General features: G+C 49.4%; 1 protein-coding gene across 2 annotated transcripts in view; it reads right to left on the bottom strand.

Moving 5' to 3' along the window:
- HGH1 (HGH1 homolog) overlaps positions 1–13,182 on the bottom strand; it is an 81,317-nt gene that overhangs the window by 21,166 nt on the left and 46,969 nt on the right. The gene's annotated exons all lie outside the window — the stretch shown is intronic.

The raw sequence follows: 13,182 nt of genomic DNA, 5'->3' as shown, positions 1-13,182 counted from the left end.
GAGAGGACAGGTGTGTAACACAACAGGGATACGTACACTCCTTCTATCCATCGTGTAACAGAGACATTCCAGGTGCAGGAAGAGAGGACAGGTGTGTAACACAACAGCAGGGGTACGTACACTCCTTCTATCCATCGTGTAACACAGACATTCTGGAAGCAGGAAGAGAGGACAGGTGTGTAACACAACAACAGGGGTACGTACACTCCTATCCATCGTGTAACAGAGACATTCCGGGAGCAGGAAGAGATGACAGGTGTGTAACACAACAGGGGTACGTACACTCCTATCCATCGTGTAACAGACATTCCGGGAGCAGGAAGAGAGGACAGGTGTGTAACACAACAGGGGTACGTACACTCCTTCTATCCATCGTGTAACACAGACATTCCGGGAGCAGGAAGAGAGGACAGGCGTGTAACACAACAGGGGTACGTACACTCCTTCTATCCATCGTGTAACAGAGACATTCCGGGAGCAGGAAGAGAGGACAGGTGTGTAACACAACAGGGGTACGTACACTCCTATCCATCGTGTAACACAGACATTACGGGAGCAGGAAGAGAGGACAGGTGTGTAACACAACAGGGGTACGTACACTCCTTCTATCCATCGTGTAACACAGACATTCCGGGAGCAGGAAGAGAGGACAGGTGTGTAACACAACAACAGGGGTACGTACACTCCTATCCATCGTGTAACAGAGACATTCCGGGAGCAGGAAGAGAGGACAGGTGTGTAACACAACAACAGGGGTACGTACACTCCTTCTATCCATCGTGTAACAGACATATTCCGGGAGCAGGAAGAGAGGACAGGTGTGTAACACAACAACAGGGGTACGGGTACACTCCTATCCATCGTGTAACAGACATTCCGGGAGCAGGAAGAGATGACAGGTGTGTAACACAACAACAGGGGTACGTACACTCCTTCTATCCATCATGTAACAGAGACATTCCGGGAGCAGGAAGAGAGGACAGGTGTGTAACACAACAACAGGGGTACGTACACTCCTTCTATCCATCGTGTAACAGAGACATTCCGGGAGCAGGAAGAGAGGACAGGTGTGTAACACAACAGGGGTACGTACACTCCTTCTATCCATCATGTAACAAACATATTCCGGGAGCAGGAAGAGAGGACAGGTGTGTAACACAACAACAGGGGTACGTACACTCCGTCTATCCATCATGTAACAGACATATTCCGGGAGCAGGAAGAGAGGACAGGTGTGTAACACAACAGGGATACGTACACTCCTATCCATCGTGTAACAGACATTCCGGGAGCAGGAAGAGAGGACAGGTGTGTAACACAACAGGGGTACGTACACTCCTATCCATCGTGTAACACAGACATTCTGGAAGCAGGAAGAGAGGACAGGCGTGTAACACAACAACAGGGGTACGTACACTCCTTTATCCATCGTGTAACAGACATTCCGGGAGCAGGAAGAGAGGACAGGTGTGTAACACAACAACAGGGGTACGTACACTCCTTCTATCCATCGTGTAACACAGACATTCCGGGAGCAGGAAGAGAGGACAGGCGTGTAACACAACAGGGGTACGTACACTCCTTCTATCCATCGTGTAACAGAGACATTCCGGGAGCAGGAAGAGAGGACAGGTGTGTAACACAACAGGGGTACGTACACTCCTATCCATCGTGTAACACAGACATTACGGGAGCAGGAAGAGAGGACAGGTGTGTAACACAACAACAGGGGTACGTACACTCCTTCTATCCATCGTGTAACACAGACATTCCGGGAGCAGGAAGAGAGGACAGGTGTGTAACACAACAACAGGGGTACGTACACTCCTTCTATCCATCGTGTAACACAGACATTCCGGGAGCAGGAAGAGATTACAGGTGTGTAACACAACAACAGGGGTACGTACACTCCTTTTATCCATCGTGTAACAGAGACATAACAGGAGCAGGAAGAGAGGACAGGTGTGTAACACAACAACAGGGGTATGTACACTCCTATCCATCGTGTAACAGAGACATTCCAGGAGCAGGAAGAGAGGACAGGTGTGTAACACAACAACAGGGATACGTACACTCCTTCTATCCATCGTGTAACACAGACATTCCGGGAGCAGGAAGAGAGGACAGGTGTGTAACACAACAGGGGTACGTACATTCCTTCTATCCATCGTGTAACACAGACATTCCGGGAGCAGGAAGAGATTACAGGTGTGTAACACAACAACAGGGGTACGTACACTCCTATCCATCGTGTAACAGAGACATTCCGGGAGCAGGAAGAGAGGACAGGTGTGTAACACAACAACAGGGGTACGTACACTCCTTCTATCCATCGTGTAACACAGACATTCCGGGAGCAGGAAGAGATTACAGGTGTGTAACACAACAACAGGGGTACGTACACTCCTTTTATCCATCGTGTAACAGACATTGCGGGAGCATGAAATGAGGACAGGTGTGTAACACAACAACAGGGGTACGTACACTCCTATCTATCGTGTAATAGAGACATTCCGGGAGCAGGAAGAGAGGACAGGTGTGTAACACAACAACAGGGGTACGTACACTCCTATCTATCGTGTAATAGAGACATTCCGGGAGCAGGAAGAGAGGACAGGTGTGTAACACAACAACAGGGGTACGTACACTCCTTTTATCCATCGTGTAACAGACATTCCGGGAGCAGGAAGAGAGGACAGGCGTGTAACACAACAACAGGGGTACGTACACTCCTTCTATCCATCGTGTAACAGACATTCCGGGAGCAGGAAGAGAGGACAGGTGTGTAACACAACAACAGGGGTACGTACACTCCTTCTATCCATCGTGCAACACAGACATTCCAGGAGCAGGAAGAGGGGACAGGTGTGTAACACAACAGGGGTACGTACACTCCTTCTATCCATCGTGTAACAGAGACATTCCGGGAGCAGGAAGAGAGGACAGGTGTGTAACACAACAGGGGTACGTACACTCCTTCTATCCATCATGTAACACAGACATTCCGGGAGCAGGAAGAGAGGGCAGGTGTGTAACACAACAGGGGTACGTACACTCCTTCTATCCATCATGTAACAAACATATTCCGGGAGCAGGAAGAGAGGACAGGTGTGTAACACAACAGGGGTACGTACACTCCTTCTATCCATCGTGTAACACAGACATTCCGGGAGCAGGAAGAGAGGACAGGTGTGTAACACAACAGGGGTACGTACACTCCTTCTATCCATCGTGTAACAGAGACATTGCGGGAGCAGGAAGAGAGGACAGGTGTGTAACACAACAGGGGTACGTACACTCCTTCTATCCATCGTGTAACACAGACATTCCGGGAGCAGGAAGAGAGGACAGGTGTGTAACACAACAGGGATTCGTACACTCCTATCCATCGTGTAACAGAGACATTCCGGGAGCAGGAAGAGAGGACAGGTGTGTAACACAACAACAGGGGTACGTACACTCCTATCCATCGTGTAACACAGACATTCCCGGAGCAGGAAGAGAGGACAGGTGTGTAACAACAACAGGGGTACGTACACTCCTTCTATCCATCGTGTAACAGAGACATTCCGGGAGCAGGAAGAGAGGACAGGTGTGTAACACAACAACAGGGGTACGTACACTCCTTCTATCCATCGTGTAACAGAGACATTCCGGGAGCAGGAAGAGAGGACAGGTGTGTAACACAACAACAGGGATACGTACACTCCTATCCATCGTGTAACAGAGACATTCCGGGAGCAGGAAGAGAGGACAGGTGTGTAACAACAACAGGGATACGTACACTCCTTCTATCCATCATGTAACAGAGACATTCCGGGAGCAGGAAGAGAGGACAGGTGTGTAATACAACAGGGATACGTACACTCCTTCTATCCACCGTGTAACACAGACATTCCGGGAGCAGGAAGAGAGGACAGGTGTGTAACACAACAGGGATACGTACACTCCTTCTATCCATCATGTAACAGACACATTCCAGGAGCAGGAAGAGAGGACAGGTGTGTAACACAACAACAGGGATACGTACACTCCTTCTATCCATCATGTAACAGACACATTCCAGGAGCAGGAAGAGAGGACAGGTGTGTAACACAACAACAGGGGTACGTACACTCCTTCTATCCATCATGTAACACAGACATTCCGGAAGCAGGAAGAGAGGACAGGTGTGTAACACAACAGGGGTACGTACACTCCTTCTATCCATCGTGTAACAGACATTCCGGGAGCAGGAAGAGAGGACAGGTGTGTAACACAACAACAGGGGTACGTACACTCCTTCTATCCATCGTGTAACACAGACATTCCGGGAGCAGGAAGAGAGGACAGGTGTGTAACACAACAACAGGGGTACGTACACTCCTTCTATCCATCGTGTAACACAGACATTCCGGGAGCAGGAAGAGAGGACAGGTGTGTAATACAACAGGGATACGTACACTCCTTCTATCCATCGTGTAACAGAGACATTCCGGGAGCAGGAAGAGAGGACAGGTGTGTAACACAACAGGGGTACGTACACTCCTTCTATCCATCATGTAACAGACACATTCCGGGAGCAGGAAGAGAGGACAGGTGTGTAATACAACAGGGATACGTACACTCCTTCTATCCATCGTGTAACAGAGACATTCCGGGAGCAGGAAGAGAGGACAGGCGTGTAACACAACAACAGGGATATGTACACTCCTTCTATCCATCATGTAACAGAGACATTCCGGGAGCAGGAAGAGAGGACAAGTGTGTAACACAATAACAGGGGTACGTACACTCCTTCTATCCATCGTGTAACAGAGACATTCCGGGAGCAGGAAGAGAGGACAGGTGTGTAACACAACAGGGGTACGTACACTCCTATCCATCGTGTAACAGAGACATTCCGGGAGCAGGAAGAGAGGACAGGTGTGTAACACAACAACAGGGGTACGTACACTCCTTCTATCCATCGTGTAACAGAGACATTCCGGGAGCAGGAAGAGAGGACAGGCGTGTAACAACAGGGATACGTACACTCCTTCTATCCATCATGTAACAGACACATTCCGGGAGCAGGAAGAAAGGACAGGTGTGTAATACAACAACAGGGGTACGTACACTCCTTCTATCCATCGTGTAACAGAGACATTCCGGGAGCAGGAAGAGAGGACAGGTGTGTAACACAACAACAGGGGTACGGGTACACTCCTTCTATCCATCGTGTAACAGACATTCCGGGAGCAGGAAGAGAGGACAGGTGTGTAACACAACAGGGGTACGTACACTCCTTCTATCCATCGTGTAACAGACATTCCGGGAGCAGGAAGAGAGGACAGGTGTGTAACACAACAGGGGTACGTACACTCCTTCTATCCATCGTGTAACAGACATTCCGGGAGCAGGAAGAGAGGACAGGTGTGTAACACAACAGGGGTACGTACATTCCTTCTATCCATCGTGTAACAGACATTCCGGGAGCAGGAAGAGAGGACAGGTGTGTAACACAACAGGGATACGTACACTCCTTCTATCCATCGTGTAACAGAGACATTCCGGGAGCAGGAAGAGAGGACAGGTGTGTAACACAACAGGGATACGTACACTCCTTCTATCCATCGTGTAACACAGACATTCTGGGAGCAGGAAGAGAGGACAGGTGTGTAACACAACAACAGGGGTACGTACACTCCTTCTATCCATCATGTAACACAGACATTCCGGGAGCAGGAAGAGAGGACAGGTGTGTAACACAACAGGGATACGTACACTCCTTCTATCCATCGTGTAACACAGACATTCCAGGAGCAGGAAGAGGACAGGTGTGTAACACAACAGGGATACGTACACTCCTTCTATCCATCATGTAACAGACACATTCCGGGAGCAGGAAGAGAGGACAGGTGTGTAACACAACAACAGGGATACGTACACTCCTTCTATCCATCGTGTAACACAGACATTCCGGGAGCAGGAAGAGAGGACAGGTGTGTAACACAACAACAGGGGTACTTACACTCCTTCTATCCATCGTGTAACAGAGATATTCCGGGAGCAGGAAGAGAGGACAGGTGTGTAACACAACAGGGATACGTACACTCCTTCTATCCATCGTGTAACAGAGACATTCCGGGAGCAGGAAGAGAGGACAGGTGTGTAACACAACAACAGGGATACGTACACTCCATCTATCCATCGTGTAACAGAGACATTCCGGGAGAAGGAAGAGAGGACAGGTGTGTAACACAACAACAGGGGTACGTACACTCCTTCTATCCATCGTGTAACAGAGACATTGCGGGAGCAGGAAGAGAGGACAGGTGTGTAACACAACAACAGGTATACGTACACTCCTTCTATCCATCGTGTAACAGAGACATTCCGGGAGCAGGAAGAGAGGACAGGTGTGTAACACAACAACAGGGGTACGTACACTCCTTCTATCCATCGTGTAACAGAGACATTCCGGGAGCAGGAAGAGAGGACAGGTGTGTAACACATCAACAGGGGTACGTACACTCCTTCTATCCATCGTGTAACAGAGACATTGCGGGAGCAGGAAGAGAGGACAGGTGTGTAACACAACAGGGATACGGGTAAACTCCTTCTATCCATCGTGTAACAGAGACATTCCGGGAGCAGGAAGAGAGGACAGGTGTGTAACACAACAACAGGGATACGTACACTCCTTCTATCCATCGTGTAACAGAGACATTCCGGGAGCAGGAAGAGAGGACAGGTGTGTAACACAACAGGGATACGTACACTCCTTCTATCCATCGTGTAACAGAGACATTCCGGGAGCAGGAAGAGAGGACAGGTGTGTAACACAACAGCAGGGGTACGTACACTCCTTCTATCCATCGTGTAATAGAGACATTCCGGGAGCAGGAAGAGAGGACAGGCGTGTAACACAACAGGGGTACGTACACTCCTTCTATCCATCATGTAACAGAGATATTCCGGGAGCAGGAAGAGAGGACAGGTGTGTAACACAACAACAGGGATACGTACACTCCTCCTATCCATCGTGTAACAGAGACATTCCGGGAGCAGGAAGAGAGGACAGGCGTGTAACACAACAGGGGTACGTACACTCCTTCTATCCATCGTGTAACAGAGACATTCCGGGAGCAGGAAGAGAGGACAGGTGTGTAACACAACAACAGGGATACGTACACTCCTTCTATCCATCATGTAACAGAGACATTCCGGGAGCAGGAAGAGAGGACAGGCGTGTAATACAACAGGGATACGTACACTCCTATCCATCGTGTAACAGAGACATTCCGGGAGCAGGAAGAGAGGACAGGTGTGTAATACAACAACAGGGGTACGTACACTCCTTCTATCCATCGTGTAACAGAGACATTCCGGGAGCAGGAAGAGAGGACAGGTGTGTAACACAACAACAGGGGTACGGGTACACTCCTTCTATCCATCGTGTAACACAGACATTCCGGGAGCAGGAAGAGAGGACAGGTGTGTAACACAACAACAGGGGTACGTACACTCCTTCTATCCATCGTGTAACAGAGACATTCCGGGAGCAGGAAGAGAGGACAGGTGTGTAACACAACAACAGGGGTACGGGTACACTCCTTCTATCCATCGTGTAACACAGATATTCCGGGAGCAGGAAGAGAGGACAGGCGTGTAACACAACAACAGGGGTACGTACACTCCTTCTATCCATCGTGTAACACAGATATTCCGGGAGCAGGAAGAGAGGACAGGTGTGTAACACAACAACAGGGGTACGTACACTCCTTCTATCCATCGTGTAATAGAGACATTCCGGGAGCAGGAAGAGGGGACAGGTGTGTAACACAACAACAGGGATACGTACACTCCTTCTATCCATCGTGTAACACAGACATTCCGGGAGCAGGAAGAGAGGACAGGCGTGTAACACAACAGGGGTACGTACACTCCTTCTATCCATCGTGTAACAGAGACATTCCGGGAGCAGGAAGAGAGGACAGGCGTGTAACACAACAACAGGGGTACGTACACTCCTATCCATCGTGTAACACAGACATTCCGGGAGCAGGAAGAGAGGACAGGTGTGTAACACAACAACAGGGATACGTACACTCCTATCCATCGTGTAACAGAGACATTCCGGGAGCAGGAAGAGAGGACAGGTGTGTAATACAACAACAGGGGTACGTACACTCCTTCTATCCATCGTGTAACAGAGACATTCCGGGAGCAGGAAGAGAGGACAGGTGTGTAACACAACAACAGGGGTACGGGTACACTCCTTCTATCCATCGTGTAACACAGACATTCCGGGAGCAGGGAGAGAGGACAGGTGTGTAACACAACAACAGGGATACGTACACTCCTTCTATCCACCGTGTAACACAGACATTCCGGGAGCAGGAAGAGAGGACAGGTGTGTAATACAACAGGGATACGTGCACTCCTTCTATCCATCGTGTAACACAGACATTCCGGGAGCAGGAAGAGAGGACAGGTGTGTAATACAACAGGGGTACGTACACTCCTATCCACCGTGTAACACAGACATTCCGGGAGCAGGAAGAGAGGACAGGTGTGTAACACATCAACAGGGGTACGTACACTCCTTCTATCCATCGTGTAACACAGACATTCCGGGAGCAGGAAGAGAGGACAGGTGTGTAACACAACAACAGGGGTACGTACACTCCTATCCATCGTGTAACAGAGACATTCCGGGAGCAGGAAGAGAGGACAGGTGTGTAACACAACAGGGATACGTACACTCCTTCTATCCATCGTGTAACAGAGACATTCCGGGAGCAGGAAGAGAGGACAGGTGTGTAACACAACAACAGGGATACGTACACTCCTTCTATCCATCGTGTAACAGAGACATTCCGGGAGCAGGAAGAGAGGACAGGTGTGTAATACAACAGGGGTACGTACACTCCTTCTATCCATCGTGTAACACAGACATTCCGGGAGCAGGAAGAGAGGACAGGTGTGTAACACAACAACAGGGGTACGTACACTCCTATCCATCGTGTAACAGAGACATTCCGGGAGCAGGAAGAGAGGACAGGTGTGTAACACAACAGGGATACGTACACTCCTTCTATCCATCGTGTAACACAGACATTCCGGGAGCAGGAAGAGAGGACAGGTGTGTAATACAACAGGGGTACGTACACTCCTATCCACCGTGTAACACAGACATTCCGGGAGCAGGAAGAGAGGACAGGTGTGTAACACATCAACAGGGGTACGTACACTCCTTCTATCCATCGTGTAACACAGACATTCCGGGAGCAGGAAGAGAGGACAGGTGTGTAACACAACAACAGGGGTACGTACACTCCTATCCATCGTGTAACAGAGACATTCCGGGAGCAGGAAGAGAGGACAGGTGTGTAACACAACAGGGATACGTACACTCCTTCTATCCATCGTGTAACAGAGACATTCCGGGAGCAGGAAGAGAGGACAGGTGTGTAACACAACAACAGGGATACGTACACTCCTTCTATCCATCGTGTAACAGAGACATTCCGGGAGCAGGAAGAGAGGACAGGTGTGTAATACAACAGGGGTACGTACACTCCTTCTATCCATCGTGTAACACAGACATTCCGGGAGCAGGAAGAGAGGACAGGTGTGTAACACAACAACAGGGGTACGTACACTCCTATCCATCGTGTAACAGAGACATTCCGGGAGCAGGAAGAGAGGACAGGTGTGTAACACAACAGGGATACGTACACTCCTTCTATCCATCGTGTAACAGACATTCCAGGAGCAGGAAGAGGGGACAGGTGTGTAACACAACAACAGGGGTACGTACACTCCTTCTATCCATCGTGTAACAGACATTCCGGGAGCAGGAAGAGAGGACAGGTGTGTAACACAACAACAGGGGTACGTACACTCCTTCTATCCATCGTGTAACAGAGACATTCCGGGAGCAGGAAGAGAGGACAGGTGTGTAACACAACAACAGGGGTACGGGTACACTCCTTCTATCCATCGTGTAACACAGATATTCCGGGAGCAGGAAGAGAGGACAGGTGTGTAACACAACAACAGGGGTACGTACACTCCTTCTTTCCATCGTGTAATAGAGACATTCTGGGAGCAGGAAGAGAGGACAGGTGTGTAACACAACAACAGGGGTACGTACACTCCTTCTATCCATCGTGTAATAGAGACATTCCGGGAGCAGGAAGAGAGGACAGGTGTGTAACACAACAACAGGGGTACGTACACTATCTATCGTGTAATAGAGACATTCCGGGAGCAGGAAGAGAGGACAGGTGTGTAACACAACAACAGGGGTACGTACACTCCTATCCATCGTGTAACAGAGACATTCCGGGAGCAGGAAGAGAGGACAGGTGTGTAACACAACAGGGGTACGTACACTCCTATCCATCGTGTAATAGAGACATTCCGGGAGCAGGAAGAGAGGACAGGTGTGTAACACAACAACAGGGGTACGTACACTCCTTCTATCCATCGTGTAATAGAGACATTCTGGGAGCAGGAAGAGAGGACAGGTGTGTAACACAACAACAGGGATACGTACACTCCTTCTATCCATCATGTAACAGACATTCCGGGAGCAGGAAGAGAGGACAGGTGTGTAACACAACAGGGGTACGTACACTCCTTCTATCCATCGTGTAACAGAGACATTCCGGGAGCAGGAAGAGAGGACAGGTGTGTAACACAACAGGGGTACGTACACTCCTTCTATCCATCGTGTAACAGAGACATTCCGGGAGCAGGAAGAGAGGACAGGCGTGTAACACAACAACAGGGGTACGTACACTCCTTCTATCCATCGTGTAACAGACATTCTGGAAGCAGGAAGAGAGGACAGGTGTGTAACACAACAACAGGGGTACGTACACTCCTTCTATCCATCGTGTAACAGACATTCTGGAAGCAGGAAGAGAGGACAGGTGTGTAACACAACAACAGGGGTACGTACACTCCATCTATCCATCGTGTAACACAGACATTCCAGGAGCAGGAAGAGGGGACAGGCGTGCAACACAACAACAGGGGTACGTACACTCCTATCTATCGTGTAACACAAACATTCCGGGAGCAGGAAGAGAGGACAGGCGTGCAACACAACAACAGGGATACGTACACTCCTTCTATCCATCGTGTAACAAAGACATTCCAGGAGCAGGAAGAGAGGACAGGCGTGCAACACAACAACAGGGATACGTACACTCCTTCTATCCATCGTGTAACACAGACATTCTGGAAGCAGGAAGAGAGGACAGGTGTGTAACACAACAACAGGGGTACGTACACTCCTTCTATCCATCGTGTAACAGACATTCCGGGAGCAGGAAGAGAGGACAGGTGTGTAACACAACAGGGATACGTACACTCCTTCTATCCATCGTGTAACAGACATTCCAGGAGCAGGAAGAGGGGACAGGTGTGTAACACAACAACAGGGGTACGTACACTCCTTCTATCCATCGTGTAACAGACATTCCGGGAGCAGGAAGAGAGGACAGGTGTGTAACACAACAACAGGGGTACGGGTACACTCCTTCTATCCATCGTGTAACAGACACATTCCGGGAGCAGGAAGAGAGGACAGGTGTGTAACACAACAACAGGGGTACGGGTACACTCCTTCTATCCATCGTGTAACAGACATTCCGGGAGCAGGAAGAGAGGACAGGTGTGTAACACAACAGGGGTACGTACACTCCTTCTATCCATCGTGTAACAGAGACATTCCGGGAGCAGGAAGAGAGGACAGGTGTGTAACACAACAGGGGTACGTACACTCCTTCTATCCATCGTGTAACAGAGACATTCCGGGAGCAGGAAGAGAGGACAGGTGTGTAACACAACAACAGGGGTACGTACACTATCTATCGTGTAATAGAGACATTCCGGGAGCAGGAAGAGAGGACAGGTGTGTAACACAACAACAGGGGTACGTACACTCCTATCCATCGTGTAACAGAGACATTCCGGGAGCAGGAAGAGAGGACAGGTGTGTAACACAACAGGGGTACGTACACTCCTATCCATCGTGTAATAGAGACATTCCGGGAGCAGGAAGAGAGGACAGGTGTGTAACACAACAACAGGGGTACGTACACTCCTTCTATCCATCGTGTAATAGAGACATTCTGGGAGCAGGAAGAGAGGACAGGTGTGTAACACAACAACAGGGATACGTACACTCCTTCTATCCATCATGTAACAGACATTCCGGGAGCAGGAAGAGAGGACAGGTGTGTAACACAACAGGGGTACGTACACTCCTTCTATCCATCGTGTAACAGAGACATTCCGGGAGCAGGAAGAGAGGACAGGTGTGTAACACAACAGGGGTACGTACACTCCTTCTATCCATCGTGTAACAGAGACATTCCGGGAGCAGGAAGAGAGGACAGGCGTGTAACACAACAACAGGGGTACGTACACTCCTTCTATCCATCGTGTAACAGACATTCTGGAAGCAGGAAGAGAGGACAGGTGTGTAACACAACAACAGGGGTACGTACACTCCTTCTATCCATCGTGTAACAGACATTCTGGAAGCAGGAAGAGAGGACAGGTGTGTAACACAACAACAGGGATACGTACACTCCATCTATCCATCGTGTAACACAGACATTCCAGGAGCAGGAAGAGGGGACAGGCGTGCAACACAACAACAGGGGTACGTACACTCCTATCTATCGTGTAACACAAACATTCCGGGAGCAGGAAGAGAGGACAGGCGTGCAACACAACAACAGGGGTACGTACACTCCTATCTATCGTGTAACACAAACATTCCGGGAGCAGGAAGAGAGGACAGGCGTGCAACACAACAGGGATACGTACACTCCTATCTATCGTGTAACAAACATTCCGGGAGCAGGAAGAGAGGACAGGTGTGTAACACAACAGGGATACGTACACTCCTTCTATCCATCGTGTAACAAAGACATTCCAGGAGCAGGAAGAGAGGACAGGTGTGTAACACAACAACAGGGATACGTACACTCCTTCTATCCATCGTGTAACACAGACATTCTGGAAGCAGGAAGAGAGGACAGGTGTGTAACACAACAACAGGGGTACGTACACTCCTTCTATCCATCGTGTAACAGAGACATTCCGGGAGCAGGAAGAGAGGACAGGTGTGTAACACAACAACAGGGATACGTACACTCCTTCTATCCATCGTGTAACAGACATTCCAGGAGC

Source organism: Pseudophryne corroboree (genome assembly GCF_028390025.1).
Source record: "Pseudophryne corroboree isolate aPseCor3 chromosome 5 unlocalized genomic scaffold, aPseCor3.hap2 SUPER_5_unloc_4, whole genome shotgun sequence".
Lineage (NCBI taxonomy): Eukaryota > Metazoa > Chordata > Amphibia > Anura > Myobatrachidae > Pseudophryne > Pseudophryne corroboree.
Note: the sequence above shows the minus strand (reverse complement) of the source record. Positions and strands in the feature narration are given on the sequence as shown.